Here is a 16,274-nt window from a genome sequence, read left to right as displayed (position 1 = left end):
AATTTGAAGATTTTAGTTCTTTCCTTGAAATTCGAATTATCGAGATTCTTTTGTATTTTAAATATTCAAACTGCAAAACGAAATGACGTTGTATCAAAAATTAAAAAACCATTCTATAAATATAATATAAATATTATATTAAATAATAATTAATTTTTATCTAATGTTATAAACTATTTATAACATTTATATGTATTTATATATATTAAGTTATAAATGATTCTTTTTAAATATGACATAGAATTAAAGGTAATGTTATTGGTCCAGCCGGATTTTCCGGGGGTTGTCAGACAACAAAAAGGTTCCCGAGGAGGCGTAACATTAATCATGGGACAGGTATGTGCGAGGACTCGAGGTCGAAATCTCTTTTTTTTTCTGAAAGAACGATGATCCACAATGGAATCCTCCCTGCTTACGTTTACATCTGATCGATCGAAGAAAGAATCCTCCTGAAAAGTTACCAGCTTCTTTCTACCCACCTTGGGAATCTATTAGATCTTGGACTCGAATTCCAAGGAATCTTATTCCAGAAGAATCACCGACATAATATTTTTCGAAAGAAAAGTTTCAATGCCCAAGCATCGGATTTGTCTCTTACATTCGTGTCAAAATTTTTTCTGAAATCTTTTCTTTAGCTGTTGACACCACGAAAACAGCTGTTATACATATATACATACATTTTCCTTTTTCTTTTTTTAACCGATTTTTTTACGGATTACCAATAAAATTGTTCTTTATACTGCTTATATCTAAATAATAAATATAATTTAATATAGAAAATGATTTCAAGTAATCAAACAATTCAAAATAAATTATTTTCTCGCAATAAGTAAGATATCAGAATATGAAATTTTTAAATGTAATACGCGGAGTTGACTGATTCGATTGACAAATCATTCGACGTTTCCGTCTTCTCTTTCTCTCTTCTTTCTATAAGATCCTTTCGAAAGGAAAAAAGAAGATAGAAGAAAAAGATTGAGTATAAGAATCGATGGTACTCATAAGCCAGTCAGGATATAACAGGTAAAACAGGTTTGTGGGCGTCCAGAAACGTGGACTACCTGCATCGTTTCTCGAAGGGGTCCTTCTTCAAACTCCTGCCTGCCGATTCTTGCGGAAGAAAACGGAAGAAAGGGGAGAAACGCGGCACCTATACACCTGTTCGTTAAGTAACAACGATTAACGTCTCTAAACTGCCGGTCCGTGATTTTATCTTTAAAGAAATAGTGACGTACCAAGAAATCTTAACTTTTCGTTGAAATCATCCTCAAAACCGCATCATAAATAATTTTTTAGAAATGAAAAAGATGTTTGAGTTGTTGAAAAAAATGTACGAATTTTTTGTTAATAAAGATTTCGCCTTTTTAAGTCCTTTTAACTGATGTAAATTTAAATTTAGTTCATAATTTAAATTTGATTAAATTTAAATTTAATTAATAAATTTCATTAAACTTAAATTTAATTAAATTCAATTTAGTTCAATTTTATTAATGATTAAAATTCAATTAATTAATTTTAATACAATTATATTAATTTTAATATAATTTTTAATAATAAATTTACTTAAATGTAATTCATAAAAGTAATACAACATATTAAATTTAATATAGATCATATAAGTGAATACATCTAAACGAATGTAATATATAAATATAATATAATATAATATAATATAAATATAATAAAATATAATAAATTCTTACAAAGATCAGAAAATAACAATCGAAAGAAAAAAAAGAGAGATTATATTTTTAGAGGTCGTTGAAATATCGACTTTTTATCTCTTATCAGCTTATCAGAATTATTTGATGTGATTATTCTTCGTTAGATTCGGTAATCTTTGTCAGATCAACGATGCCTTTCTGACTATGAAAATTCTTTCGGTTAAAACTAAATTGAATTCTTAACCTAATTAATCTTTTTGATTTAATTGATTCAATTATTTTTTTTGAAATTGATAAATTCTTGTATTTTAACAAAATATTGATTTTAACAAATTTGAAAAGATATTAACCGATTATTGCCGATGATTTATTATTTATTTATATTATTTATAAATTTTTATTTTATCTATTTTTAAAAATTATATAAATTTTAAATAATAATGTTAGCACGTTTATTTTATGATTAATAATTTTATATTGTATACAAAAATTAATATGATAAATTTAGATTATATTATTTTTTACACACACACACACACACACACACACACACACACACACACACACACACACACACACACACACACATATATATATATAAGAAAATATTTATAAACTAAAAAGAATATAGAATTTAAATCGATATAAATTTAATTTATTTCGAATGAAAAATGAAAATTAAAAAAAAGAATAGATTTCATTGGTCTAAAAAAATGATTCGACCTCGGGCAGATATTTGAGCCCGCAAAAAGGCAGGTCCGCGTCAACAGTCAGGATCGCGATTACGAGGAAGCTACGAGGAAGTCGGTAATACCCCCTCCAACGTCCCATGGTATTTCCCACTCGATTACAACGCTTCGATTATTTCCGTTCGCGCCGTATAACCGGCTATCCATCTATCCTTGTTTAACTGAAAGGGTCGCGCGTTCCGGTGGTCCATTTGTCTCCGTTCGTCGAACGCATTATACGGCAAGTCACGCGCATGCGCGTTGACGCAAGTCTCTCGCAGCGTGCGAGAGAGGAGTGGGGGGTATGGCGGCAAGCTTCCAGTGGAGATCGCGACTCGCGGTTCAGTCGCTCGCTAGCTACGAGATTGGGTAGATTAATTTTATTGTGTATAATCGCTTTCAGCATTCGCGAGACAAATCAAATTGTGTCCAAGGTGAAAAGAGACTCGTTTCGTGTTTCGCATCCTTCCCGAATTTGTCTAACTGCTCCCTTATAAACCTTCGGTAATCTTAAGAAGACTCGGTAAGAGACGAACAAGAGTGTGAAAGAGAGGGAGAGTGATTCGAGTGTGCCGACTGTGATACACTTAGCCGCGTAGATAGCCGCTCTGTGATATACGCGTACACACATGGATATTTCGATACCTCTAGACTTTTCTTGTATGGACATGAAAAGCTGAATAGAAATATTCGAGCTTTTAATATTATTAATTACGGATCCTACTTATGTGCAAAGATAAATGGAAAATTCATGGAAGATATTGGATATGGATATATAAATAAATACGTACAAGATAGTGCAAACGAAAGAAGACGGAGATAAGAAGGACACGGAGAGGGACGGAGAGAGATAGAGAAGAGTAGCGGAAGAAAAGATACACGTGCGCGTGGTCGGTGTCTCGAGGATACCTGTGGATGCCAAACTGGAGTTGCGACGTATTAGGGCGCGGATTTCTGTCCGATGACCGCCGAGGAGATTCATTTCGATTCACTAACAGATCTCCAGCATTGATATTACGCCGCATTAGACGGTTTATCAGCTAAGCTACAATTGAGGTAATAAAGTTATTCTTATTTTTTTTTTGATCTTAATTTTTATTAAGTTAAATATCATTTTTTAGATAATTATGCGAAAAATTTATTTTATTATTTCATAGTATATTTTTTAATATATATAATTATTTTTCCTTTAATTCAATATTTAATCAACACAAATTTAAGCCATTTATTTTTGTATTTTCTATTTTTTATTTATTAATGATATTAAAATATAAAATGGTAAAAAAAATTAATATAATATTTGCAAAATGATTTTGTAGAATTTATTATATATAAATTCTAAAGAATGATTTAAAATTTATTTAAAAATTGTAATTTTTTAAAGTTTAAGATAAATTTTGTACAATTTTTTTGAAATTAGTTACATTACATGTTCTTTTAAAAATATATGTTTATAATCAACATTAATGTTATATATATATTTTATAATATTATATCCATTATAAGAAAATGAATAATTGTTTTGTTCTTATCATACTAATTTTATACTAATAATTGATTATTTAACATTGTCAACTTATTAAATAACATTTGTTAATGTTATAATTTATAATTATTCTTAATTATGAAAAAAATTTCATTTTTATTTTTAATTATTTTAGTATTCTTCATTTTTTATAATAAATTCAAAAAATTTTATAATATATATTTTCAATATTCTTTTTGACATTTATTAATAAAACATAATATCTTTATGATTTATCATATTTAAATTTCCTTTATCATATAAAATATAATGAATTATGAAATTATGGATTATTCTTATTAGCATGTTTTCTTATTTAAATTAACAATTTATTGCTTATGATGGCTGCAAAGTTATTCATATTCATCTTATAATAGCTTAGTATGTTAATTTTCGCTTTTCGGAAGTAGTTTTAAAATACATAAAAGACAATTTATCGCAAAACATCTGAGACAATTGTTTAATTTTTTCTCTTTTTGCTTATCAATGAGTTTCATTTAAATCTAAAATCAGCTTAATTAATAATTTTCAAGCATTATTTAACTCATCGAAGAATCTCATCGAATTTATGATTTATTATTATGATAAGTAGCTTATCAGTGCAAGATATATCGATCGAAATTTTAGGTTTTGTAAATAAACTTTCTTTATCTTTCTTTTATGGTAAAAATGTAAACTTCGTTATATTTATGTATAATGAAAAATACTTTTGACATATATAATTTGTTTTTTTCTTATTGCAATTATTTGTAATTTTAACTTATTAATTTAATCTAAATTACGATCATAAATTGAAGATAAAAAAAAAAACTAAAAGAAAAAATAATCACTATGCAAAATTATAGATAATAAAAGTTATAATAACTTTTTTATTCTTTTCAACCTAAAAAAACCCGTGAAATTAAAATAATTGGATAATTTTATATTATTTAAAATTAATTTGTTTTTCTATATTTAAAACAAAATTATTATTTCTTATATTAACATTTGCTAATAGAAAATGTAAATTTTCCAATTTTACTAAATTCAAAATAATTAAATATATTTTATAACATATATATTAATAAATGTATTATTAAATTTATTATAAATATTATGCGATTAAGTAATAAATAATACAATTACAATAAGAATTTGTAATAAAATCATACAAAATCATCGATGGCTAAAATGGAATTGAAAATAATGAACGAAAGAAAAATTGACATAACCCTTTTGTTTCCTGTACACTTCAATTTCTAACTGTGTGAAGGATTTATATACTTCTCCTTTTCCTCCTGTTTTCTTTTCCTTCCACTCATGCACGCGCACGCGCAATAGGGTCGCGCGCACGCACACTACTGACGCGAATATACAACACGACGTACGGCTAAGCGGAGCGGCTGTTGCTTACGCTCCTTGATCGTTATTCAGGAAGTTGCACGTTATCATTTACATAACACGTGAGCTCGAACAAAATCATGCATAATTCCTTCCTCCTTAGCGCAGCCGCGTTACCGCTTCTCTCTTTATTTTCCTCTTTTCCCCGATTGAAAAAAAAGGAGAGGAATTTATTTGTGTCGTCTTTTTCATCCGCCAAACCCATATTTCTTCCAAATCTGCGTCAAACAAGCATCTTCTTTATCTATAGTAAATCTGTTGACTAAGATCCGACCAGCGGTTTTTTGACAGATTTACTTTACAAGTATTCACGTGATCTTTGCAATCAAATTATAATGATTTATATTAATATTTGAACATTAGAATGTATTAAAAATTATTGTTTTTGTATTTGTTCATTATTAATATATATGAATTATTAATATATAGTATTATTGAATTATTGATATAAAATTTATTTTTTATTATATATCAAAATAAGAAGTTTTTTTATTCAACAAGTTATAATTTAAATAATAGGGAAATTTTGTAAAAATATTCGGACATAACAATTTATTTGCTATAAAAATCATTGTATTCGATTAATTTAATCGGTAGTACACATTGAAATTTATAAAGATAGGTATAAAATTTATGTAACTTTCTTACTCTCTGAATATTTTTACGATATTAGCTTTCGCTATTACTTAATTTATCGCTTATTCTACAAAAAATATATGCTTTGAATAAAATTTATGTTTTTATTAATTACTAAAAATAAATATTTTTTTGTATTAAAAATAGTTGTGTAAAAATATATAGAACAATGATTTCTTGTGTATTATATTACTCTCACTATGGTATAATAATCTCTTAAATATATAGCAATATAATTATACGATAGATTAAGAAAAAAAAAATAAAGAAAAAAGGAAATGTATCAAGTTTAAATCTATAATAATATCTAATTTAAATATTTATATTAATATCTTTTATTGTTTCATATTTTTCATTAAATTGTATGCTATTATATTTATAAAATATTGCTATTTAGATAATGATCAATATTAATTATAAATTAAATTTTACTAGATTTTTCATCATTAGATATTGATTCTCAATAATTGATTATTTAGAATTAAAATTGAAAAATTAATTTTCAAAGTGAAACAGAATTTTTTTTTTAACTATATTTTTAAACTTAATTTTTCTAATTCTTCTTTTTATGGTATTATTAATTATAATAGCTTTTCTTTATTGTATCATAAGTTTATTGATATTTTAAAATAAATATATAAAATAATATTTGCAATACAGTTAAATGTAAATTGAGAATATTTGCAATTAAACAATATTTCTTATATATATGTAAAAGAATATCTTAAAAAAAAATTAAATTTCTGCAAATTATTTAATTTTTTATTATTTTAAAATGTATAAAATGTATATTATTAAAAAAATATAATATAAAATTAATAATTTTAATAGATATCTTAAAAAATATATAATTTATTTTATTAAATATAAAATTTAATTTGAATATTTCTATGTAATGCAATTTTTATTCACTCTTACAAGCAATATATAGTAGCAAATAAAAATTTTTCTCCTATATTTTGTTCCGTTTTATTGATTAATTCGAATCTATTCATAGTTATTGTCATATATTTTTAGACTAATAAATTGAAATTTATCGAACCATGAAAAAAAGAAATTTAATTTTCGAAAAATTAATATGCTGGTATATCATTTTTATCAGCATACGAAGAGAAAAAGTATTATTCTCTAACTAGAGAATGTTCGGTTGAAAGGTTTTTACGTCCATTTTCTATCGCAGTGAAGAGAGCTGATAAGAGGTTAAAGGGGAGAAACGGCGTAGAAGGAAGAGGAAGTGGGCGGTGAGGGTGGTAGGAGGGTGAGAGAAGAAAGGCTTTCGAAACGTAATTCCGGCCGGAAGAGCCGGGAACCCGGAAGTGAGAGAGGAAGCACTACGGTGGTGGTAGTAAGGGGGATGGAAAATTCTCCAGAGCCTCGAGGGAGGGCTCGATCGATCGTTAAGATCACGGACGAGGTGTCGACATCTAACCACCGGCAAATTTCTAGCAACTTCTTTCGTTACTTTTATTCTTATTATTATTCTGATTCAACATAGATTATTCAACATATATTATTTCAAAGACTATTTTTTTTATATTTTTTTATTATTATATTAATTAATAATACTATTCTGGAAATTTATATTTATATTTTAATAAATATTTTAATAAATATCTCATGAAAATATTCAACTACTTTGCTATAAATGAAAAAGAAAAACAATTGTTCTATATACAGAATGTTAATATATCTGTGCAAGATCGATTATTGAAGCGAAAACAAACATAAAAATTGATATATAGAAATATTGATTGAGATTTATTTATTAAAATTATTTATAAGCAACTGAAATTTGAATTAGACGAAGGGGGATAGATTTAGATAGTTCTGTTTTTGTCACTGTTTTACCTTTTTCTTATTTTATTTCTTTCTCATTTGATCTAATACAAAATTGTTTCCAACTTAATAAATAAGTCTTAACTAACATTTTTCTATTCTATAGAAAATTTTTATATTTTTGATTTTTAAACTTAATTTTTAAACTTTTAAAAACTTCATAAATATATATCATAAATATATTTATAACTATTATATACACAAAAACTTTTTTATTATCAAGATTTTAGATTAATTTCTTTGTGAAATAATGTTTGATTATCTTCGTGAGTATTTATATTTTAAATTTCTATTTAATTTTAATCTTTACAATGATAAAATCTTTAATTTAAAAATATATATTTAAATTATATATGCATATTTAAATTAAAAATTTTTTTTTAAATTTCTCAATGGGTTTAAATCACGAAATTACGAAATAGATATATTATAATTCTATTAGGATATTCTTAAACTTAGTATATCTATTGACTAAATTTAAATATTTGTGGAACTTTTTTTTTTGAATTAAATTCTTTAATATACGAAGAGAAAAGTTAAGTTATATTTAATATTTTTTCCTTTATTTTAAATTATATCACAATCAAATACGTAGAAAATACATACAGAAGGTATAAAAATAAATATAAGATAAAACAAAATAACATTATAAATAATAATGTATTATTAATTATTATTAATAATTATTATTATATTATAAATATTATTAATAAATAATAATATATTATTTTATATATATAAATATGCAAATAAATGAAGTTTATATTATTTTAATAATATAGAATAGTAATAGAAGAGACGAAATTTTCTAATGGAAAAGAAAAATAAAATAAAATATTAATGCAATAATTTTATACTTTAATTTATATTTATTTACATTAGTAAAGATTGAAATAGATTTTAAATTTTGTATTTTAAAATATAAGAGTTATATAATAAGTTAACTTATTGCAAAGAATAAAATGTAATTTTCTTGAATTTGAATTATCATACTCATAATTATATTATAAGTATTTTTTATGATTTCATACGCATGATTTTAATTTGCATTTACTTTTATTATATACGCATAGAGATATCATTGGATAAGAATTATACAAAAAATAGTCATTATTGTTTCGAATGACTCAATGAAGGAAATGAATAGGAATTTTCTAAGAAGCAATAGAGGGGAAGATAAGAATATGAGATAGAGTAAAAATAAGAAGACTTTGATTTGTATATAGCATTGAAATCTTCAATAATAATTATAAGTAAAGTAAAATTACAATGATCTTTCATAAAAATCATTGTTGTTCATTAATTTTTTTTGTTTTTATTACAGCAAGAAATTTTTGTGTGTGCATTTTTTAATGAAATTATTCTAATTTATTTTATAGTTTTCAAACAAAAAGCATTTCATTGAATAATAATTATAGAGTTATCAATAATCATAGAATATTAATAACAATATATATTAATAACAATTTTTGGTTGTGATATAATGACAAGAAATAAAATAATAATTACAATTTATTTATAATAATGAATATTTATTAATAATAAAATAATAAAATTTTATTCATTTGATAGATAGAATAAAAAATAAACAAAAAAAAAAGTCTTAAAAAATTAAAATTTGGAACTATAATTTGAATACTTTTCATATTTATTATTAGACCATATGATTGTTTCAGAATATATAATAGAATTTATATTAAATATGTTGTAGTTAGTTGTAGTGTTACTTTTAAAAAAATAAAATGATTTGTGATTTTATATTTAAGATTTTTATATTTTTATGCTATTATAAATTTTGTCAACACTTTTATGCAGTTTCATAACTTAATTTTTCCCAAAAAATTATATCTCATATTATCATTCGAATTTCTAATTTCATTTTAATTTAAAAATGTAAAAGATTTAGAAGTTTATAATATTTATATTTATACAATATATTTTGTATAAAATTTCCGTAATATATTCGTTAAAAAAAAAAAATAAAAAATATCTCGTATTTCTACTTTCTCTTTCACTTGAATAAATATAATAAAAGAATATTCGACGTTCAAAATATTCTACGTTTTTCAAATCTTTTGGATTTTCAAGATAAATATTTGAATAATATCAATGCAAATTTTTTATGAAGCATTTCCTTATACAAATTTCAAACAATTTATAAATTATCTTTTTCAAATCAAAGTTATATTTATAATAAGAATATTTTTTATACATATCATATTATAAATCATACAGTACATGTAATAAAATATAAAAAAATTTTTGCATCAACATAATTATTCGATGCGAAAATAAAATACATGAAATACAAGAATGTATATTTTTGAAGAAAAAAATTAATCGCATAATGAGAAATATTCCAGAATACGTATCCGTCTGATTCTGTTCTTCTCGCACTGCAAGAAAGAGAACCGGTCTGTATCCGGACCGGAAGCGCGGACCTTGGACTTTTCTTTTTCGCTATCTTCGTCTTGTTCCTTCGTTCTTCTTTCGAAGAATTCGACGAGCGGTCAATTCGATCTTCTTTCCTCCACCGATCTTCTCTTCTCTCGTATCTCTTGCTTCCTTTTCCCTTTCTCTGTTTCTTGAGAATCAACGCTCTGGAGAAGTATCCCTTCCTTCTCGTTCGTCCGGTTAATTCCAAGAGGGAGCAAAAGGAAGCAGACGGTCGCGATAGATGGCATCCGGTTCCCTTCTTTCGAGGAAAACTCGAGGAGGAAGTCGCGTTTAAAATACCTTCGCCGGTACTTGTTCTATCGGTTCTTTTCCTCCCTTCTCGGTCTTTCATTATTACTTGTTCTATAATATTAGTTTTAGAAAAAATGATTGAAATCTTTTTTTGATCGAAAATCTTTGACATGAAAGATTAACGCAAAAAATTTCAATATTAATCAAATCGTTTTTATCTTTAGGAAGCAAAAAATATGATATATTAATGATGTAAATGCATTATACTATGTTTTTTTTTCTTTTTTAAAATTATTTTTTTATGTATAATAAATAGTAAGTAACAATTAATAGTTGAAAATGTAATAAATTATACTGAAAATTGAATGTATTAAAACGATAATATTTTGCCCATTTTTAAAAAAATAACATTAAGTCTTGCTATGCAGCTTGAAACACTTTTATATAGCAGAAGTAATTTGCAAGTTATTTTAAGTGGTCACGTTATGTGACTCACTCTGTAGGTACTGAATACATATAGTATGCTTAATAGAAAATCAGAGAGTAAATCTGATTGCAAAAATCATTTGATTAATTTATATAATTCTTATTTTTATTAATAAAAAATAATATTATTTATATCATATAAAAAAAAGTATCATATATAAAAAAAAGTATATCTTTGTTTTGTAATTTAAAGATTAATATTGGCAAAATAAAAAGAATTTAAGATCATTATAATGTACAAGTTAGATTAAGAGGATATGAATGCGTGCGTGCGTATTCTTCTGTATTCTACAATCGTAAATTAATTAATATCTGTGTTATTCTACAAACTATTTTATACACTATTCTTGACAAAAAATTTTAAACCGAAATTTTAAAAAATTTAAATTTTAAAATTTTAAAACTATTGTAATTCTAAAAATATAAAATTTTATAATATAAATATAAAACACAATCGGAATGTTAAATTAATTAAATATAAAATAAATATAAAAAAGATTTTTGTTTATTAAAAAAAAGAAAGAACATAAATAAGAAAAAATAAATGATTAAATTGGAAAAAAATATGAAAAGTTAGAAATCATGAAAGAAAATATTTATTATTATAAATTCAAAAAAATAAACATTATTTTTTAAATGCAATAGTGACCTTCTTGACGCTCCTGTATATCTACTTTTATTAAGGTTATTAACTTTATATTCAATTATCATTTGTTTTATCTTTTTTTTTATTCTTAATAAACAACAAAAATTTAAATTATCTTTTTCTTTTGATATTTATTATCAAACATATAGTATTTCAAGAATTGGAGTATTTTTAAAAATTTTCATATTTGATTGATTGAAAAGTTTTTATTAGAGTCATATTCGTGACAAAACTTTTCTCTGTATCTATTTTATTTTAACTTCCTTTTTTACATAGTCTATTTTTTTTTATTTGTTCTTTGATCCCTCTTTCTCACCCTTCACTCGAAACTTCTTAATCTCTTTCCACACGTTGACCCTTATAGCTTATAGCAAGATCTTGATTAATCGATTTTTAAGTTATCTTAAAAACTTATTGATTAAATCGATTGAATTAAATACTAAATTATCAAAATCTATTAAATATTTAGTTAAATTCTTATTAATTCTTTTAGAATTAATTTCAGAATGTTATTTATTCATAATATTTATGAAATTGAACTTTTAAGCTTGAACTTTTATTGATAACACGAAAAATTTATTTTTAAAATTATTCATATTTTATAAAAATTATTTTAAATTTATAATTATTTACACACATTTTATATAAGTAATATAATATTTATATTTCAAATGTACTAATATTCAAAATTTTAGAATCTCTAATATTCTATTTATGAAAAAATGAGATAAAATAAAATATAATGTATAATGTATTTTTTTCCTTTTTAATAAAAATTTTTTTTTATAATACATTTTTACTTATATAAACATGTAATATGCTATTTCCTTGTATGATTTGTATCTGTACTTATCAGATGCAGTTTTAAATCACACATATGATTTTCCAATTAATTAATCTATTTAAAATTATTTCAATATTCTTAAATATTTAAATCTATCATTTTTAATTTATGATTTTTTTTTATTAATAAATACTATACATTTTTTATGTTTACTTAAGAAAAGACATTATTTCGATGATAGACTTTTTAAATAATTAAACGCATTGTGCTCCTCAACAATCAAATTTTCATTAAAAATAAAAAATTTAATCAATAAAAAATTATTCTTGTAAAATCTTGTTAAAATTTTGAAAATATAAAAGAGTATTCGAATATTTTTGTGAATCACTGTATACTTTGAATATCTTATTTCCGTATACATTGGTATATATAAAGTTACGTTTCTAGATGCAAAAAATTATTTTAGCGATACATAAGTAGATAAAACTCTTCCTTCCGTCTTTTGATGGCTCGATATTGCTATAATAACGACCGACTCTGACCGCTAGTAATATCGCGGTAGTAGTACTTCCTCCATCCCGTATTTATAAATACAAATTTCCCGACCGCTCGATAATCTGCCAAACTTTCCGCTGTCTGAACAAGACGAGACATAATTATGTGTAACGTCAAAACAAGCCATTTCACTTGCATATGTTTATTTCTACCCTAACATTGAAATAAAATGCATATAAGTCTTTTAATATCGATAACATCTTTAATTGCAATTAAATTTTTTTCATTGGGCAGATTAATATTATTGAAAGAATTTTACAAATCAAAATGCTAATAAATTTGTCATAATATTTATTAAAATTTTTGATAATAAAATGGACGAAATTTTACAAGTAAATTTAAAAAATATTCTGAATTATATGTGATTATCCTATTTCAATTAAAATTAAACAATTTTGAAACGAAAATGTATAATATATAACTTATAAATTTATCAATTTATTATTATATCAGTGAATAAATTATTACGCAAGAGAATGTTGATATATTTTATGAATGTTATCGTTATAATATGTCCACAATATAATCGAAATCATAAATTAATTCTTCGTTAGTGGAATTTTCTTTATTCATCAAAAAATAGTAATCGTTTGTAATTTTTTACTTCAATTTGAAAACAAGGAACTATAAATATAGCTATACTAGTAATGACAAGATAACAATAAAACATAACAATATAACAAATGAATGATATGTAAATTAAACAAGATTTACAAAATATATAATATGTGTATGATATGTATAATATGTGTGTTATTATATGTGTTATTATGTGTTATTATATAAAGAAGAATTAATTAAATTATTGAATGTATGTTATTATATGTGTGTTATTATATGTGTTCATAGTTATAGATTTTTTTTCTCAACTATTTCTTTTATTTAGTTATATACAATATAATAATTATGATTTATTCAATAATTAGTGATATTTTATTCGTAAATAGAAAATATTAATATTAATATTTAATCGGAATATTTAATCAGAAAGTGAAGAGGAAAATTTATGATATTGAGATTTATTTTTATTTTACTACATTATAGAATATATCATCTTTATATTATTATATATAATATGAAATTTTATGAAATATGAATTCTATGAAATTTAGTATGAATTTATTAAAAAATAGATTTCTTTCATAATTTGTTTCAAAAATTACAAAGATTCGAACGAATATTACATTAGATATATTTGATTTTATATTAATTTATTTATTTAAAATAATTATATAAGATAATTTTTATTTATATTTTACATATATATTTATCTATATAATTATTTCAATTTATATTTTGAAATAATATTGTTGAAAATATATATAACATATTTTATATTATTTTAAAAATGAAAGCAATTTATACAATGATTAAAATCATACTGATAGAAGCACGATCAGTTTGTATAAAAAAGATACAATTATAATTCTTAATATCGTTATAATTTTCGTTTAATCGTTATAATTTAAAAATAGAATTATTTTTAAAATTTAGTTGTTATGTTTTGTAAAACATTTGAATTTCTAGATATTATTTTTTCGCATAATGAATTGTAATGTGTAACATAAATTTAAAATAATTTGTAATAACATAAATTTTAAATATTAATTTATTTATTTTGATTAAATTTAGTTGTAATGTTTTTATAAAATTTAGAAAAAAATTTAAGAAAACCTAATTTAATCTAACTTATAAAACTTAAGAAATAAGATATTTTTGCTTTCTATAAAATAAAAATTGTATATGATTATCAAATATATTACAATAAATTTTTTATTTTTTTCTAAATAATTCAGGAACAGTTTATCATTTTAGATTTATTTTTATTATTTCACAATAAGTGATCAAACATTAATTATTATATTTCTTGCAAAAAAGTTTTGTGTTTGTGTTTTTCTTGTAAAAAATATAATTTTACTTTGTAATTAAACAAATTCTTATACGGAGCACGGTATTTAATAAGAGAGCACAGTAATTAAAGGACATTTACTGACCTTTTAAAATATACGGTAATTAGCTTATAAACTTTTTTCTTATTTTCATTCTTACTTAAAGTTATTTTAACACTTTATTTGTAAAAAAAATTTCAAATAGGAAAAATATTAAATTATATTAATATTTTCTTTTATTTTTTTAATATTTTTAATACATTAGAAAATAGAAACGAAATAAACAAAAATGTTTATTTTAACAATAACTTTGAAAGTGATAAAAATCCTTTTTTTAGCAATACAATATTATAATAATACAATATTATAATAAATTAATTTAAAAAAATTAATTAAATGAAATTAAAATTTCATTTTTAATGAATTGTATCTCGATAAATGTCTAATAAAAATATTATAACAACTTACAAAGTCTATGTAAAAATTACTTGATGTTTTAATCTTTTCGAAAAAATTAAGATGCATTATTAAGATTAACTTGAATATAACTTATATAACCCTATATCTATTGAGATAAATACAATTCTTGTTATATCCAGTAAAATGAGAAAAAAGAAAAAAAATATTAGATAATTGTACATGAAATAACTAACAATAAAATTGTTAATAAGATTATTAATGTTTATTAAAATTAATCAAAATTTTATTCAATCAATTCTATGTATTAAAAAGCAAAGTTAGAAATGTTGTAATTAAAATTTATAATTGATTGTATTTATATACACAAAATTTCTAACCAAATGATAAATCATTTGCAACAATTATTTTAACATAACTGTTTCTATCAATAATTTTTATATTCCATGGAATTTATAAGAGAGAAAAGCACTCGAATTTGCCGAAGCATAATTCATAACACATAATTAATCCTTCTTTAAATACCACACTATATATCTATATATATAGTAGATATATCTATATCTACATATATCTACAATAATAATATCAAGTTTCGAATTGCCTCGCAATAAAGATTATTCGATAGGACATTTAATCGATTCTCACTTTCCCCAAAATTCATGTGCAATAACCTAACCTAAAAAAACAAAAAAACGGCAATGAAGAAGAAACAATAAGAGAATAAAAAGAAAAAATAAACCAAAATAAAGCCACGTGAAAGGGAATGTTCCCTTTCGGACATCTTCCTCTAGTCAGAAAGGAACACCTTTACGGAGTAAAGTGCAAGTCTTCGGAGGATGGTTTTCAAGTTTACTGGGCCACTTGAAAGAAACCTTTTCTCCCGGGAAGAGGGTGAACGGTATGGTACGGTGTTGGTTGAGTAGGCATAAGAGGAGGGACAAAGAAGGAGAAAGAAGGAGGGAGCGAAAAAGAGAAACGCGACAAGGCGGGTGGAGGAGGGAGAGGAGAGATAAAGAGAGAAGAAAGAGGCTGGTTCT

The 16,274-nt window shown here is 23.2% G+C and overlaps 1 protein-coding gene across 3 annotated transcripts in view; it reads left to right on the top strand.

Annotated features, from left to right (window-relative positions):
* Positions 1-2,726: 2,726 nt before the first annotated feature.
* The window catches only part of LOC100576369 (ets DNA-binding protein pokkuri), a 45,157-nt gene continuing 31,609 nt past the window's right edge, over positions 2,727-16,274 (top strand). For all 3 annotated transcript variants that reach the window (XM_026442705.1, XM_003249027.4, XM_016914133.2), the window contains exon 1: positions 2,727-3,448. The gene's annotated coding sequence lies outside the window, so the exon portion shown is untranslated. The remainder of the gene's footprint in view (positions 3,449-16,274) is intronic.

This window comes from Apis mellifera, linkage group LG9 (genome assembly GCF_003254395.2).
Source record: "Apis mellifera strain DH4 linkage group LG9, Amel_HAv3.1, whole genome shotgun sequence".
NCBI lineage: Eukaryota > Metazoa > Arthropoda > Insecta > Hymenoptera > Apidae > Apis > Apis mellifera.
The sequence above is the reverse complement of the archived record's forward strand: the minus strand, read 5'-3'. Positions and strand labels throughout refer to the sequence as shown.